A 2,182-nucleotide genomic window follows, 5' to 3' on the forward strand; every position below is an offset into this window, starting at 1 on the left:
AAAAAAAAAAAAAAAAGAGAAAAAAAAAAGCTGTGTTCTGTTTACACAGTTACCAGGTTTTTGCGTTGGTTCGTGTGTGGGCGGTGCTTGTGATTGTTAATGACGGGCACTGCACACTACTGGGTGAATAAGTAAAACTGGTTTTATTTTCAGAGAAAGTATTTGACAGTCTACCAAGAACCTGTAAAATGTGTATCTCCTTTGACCCATTAATTTCATTTCTCAAGAGTTTACCCTTTAAAAAATCAAATATTTATGTATAAGGGGCCACTTGAATATTATTTGTGTTTGGTTTTTTGTTTGCTTTTTGAGACGGAGTCTCGTTCTGTTGCCCAAGCTGGAGTGCAGTGGCGTGATCTTGGCTCACTGCAACCTCTGTCTCCCAGGTTCAAGTGATTCTCCTGCCTCGGCCTCCCAAGTAGCTGGGATTACACACGCCCACCACCATGCCTGGCTAATTTTTTTTTTTTTTTTTTTTTTTTTTTTTTTTAAAGAGGGAATCTCGCTCTGTTGCCCAGGCTAGAGTACAGTGATTCTGTGTTCACTGCAACCTCTACCTCCCGGGTTGAAGCAGTTCTCCTGCCTCAGCCTTCCCAGTAGCCCAGCTACCAATTTTTTTTTCTTTTTGGCAGGGTCTCACTTTGTCGCCCAGGCAGGAGTGCAGTGGCACAGCCTTAGCTCCCTGCAGCCTCTCACCTCAGCCTGTTGAGTAGCTGGGACTACAGGCACCCACAACCATGTCCAGCTAGTTTTTGTATTGTTTTTCAGAGATGGGGTTTTACCATGTTACCCAGGCTGGTCTCAGATTGCTGGCATCAAGCTTTCTGTGCGCCTCAGCCTCCCAGAGTGCTGAGAGTACAGGTGTGAGCCACCGCAGCAGGCCCAAAATGTTTGTTTATTTACAGACAGTCTGGCTCTGTCGCCCAGGCTACAGTACAATGGTGCAATCTCAGCTCACTGCAACCTCTGCCTCCCAGGTTCAGGCAATTCTCCTGCCTCAGTCTTCCAAGTGGCTGGGACTACAGGCGCCCGTCACCACGCCCAGCTAATTCTTGAATTTTTAGTGGAAATGGAGTTTTGCCGTGGTGGCCAGGTTGGTCTCGAACTCCTGGCCTCAAATGATCCACCTGCCTTGGCCTCCCAAAGTCCTGGGGTTACAGGCATGAGCCACTGTACCCAGACCCAGCCCAAAGTTTGTAAGTGAACTTTTATGGATTGGTAATCACTAAAAATAAAGATTTTATGGGTTGAGCAGATACCTTCATATGAGGCATTTACATTTTGCTCTTTAGTTAGTATTGAAATTAAACTGCTTTATTATCAGTCCTGGGGTTGTGAGTTGGGGGTTGCTTTTGCTTCAGAGTGTATTGGGTTTATGGAGTGCTTCAGAGGCACAGACCCCTCCTCGAGGCAGATGCGGGTCTGGGCTGCACTGCATGCTCTGCCTCTGTCCATCTCCCTGCCCGCCAGGTATGGGCAAGGAAGTCTGCTGGCTTCTCGGGACAGATCTCTGTGGTCAGTACCTCGCTGAGCACCACGTGGCCCGCTGCGCTCCGTAGAGCTTGACTTTCACGTTTCGGTCTGTGATTTGCTTCCTGTTGATCGTCTCTGCTCACGTATAGTCACCACTTACAGCCCTTCTGGTGTCAGGAAGCAGCTGTTCTCAGGGCCTCCTTTCCCTCACCTGCCGCTCTCACTCCTGACATCTGAGATCTGCACTGCTCTGGAGGAGGCCGGTCGTGGTCTCAGCTCTTCATGGTGATTAAATTAGGATATTCTCTAGCTGCAATTAATCAGTCTCTTTAAACTTAAAGCAGTGAACAAAGAAAATGTTTAAGGCTCTGGCTGATTAATTCACTAATTTTTATTTTTTTTTTTTTTTTTTTTGAGATGGAGTCTGTCATCAGGCTGGAGTGCAGTGGTGCGTCTTGGCTCACTGCCACCTCTGCCTCCTGGGTTCAAGCGATTCCCCTGCCTCAGCCTCCCAAGTAGTTGGGACTACAGGCTCATGCCACTATGCCTGGCTCATTTTTTGTATTTTAGTAGAGACAGAGTTTCACCATGTTGGTCAGGATGGTCTCCATCTCCTGACCTCGTGAGCACCCTCCTCAGCCTCCCAAAGTACTGGAATTACAGATGTGAGCCACCGCGCCCGGCCTTTTTTTTTTTTTTTTTTTTTTTT

General features: G+C 47.4%; 1 protein-coding gene across 3 annotated transcripts in view; it reads left to right on the forward strand.

Annotated features, from left to right (window-relative positions):
* Positions 1–2,182, forward strand: part of ZC3H18 (zinc finger CCCH-type containing 18) — a 67,189-nt gene that overhangs the window by 54,516 nt on the left and 10,491 nt on the right. The gene's annotated exons all lie outside the window — the stretch shown is intronic.

The sequence above is a fragment of the Sapajus apella genome, unplaced genomic scaffold, assembly GCF_009761245.1.
Source record: "Sapajus apella isolate SASKATOON/1434 unplaced genomic scaffold, GSC_monkey_1.0 scaffold15, whole genome shotgun sequence".
Classification (NCBI taxonomy): Eukaryota; Metazoa; Chordata; class Mammalia; order Primates; family Cebidae; genus Sapajus; species Sapajus apella.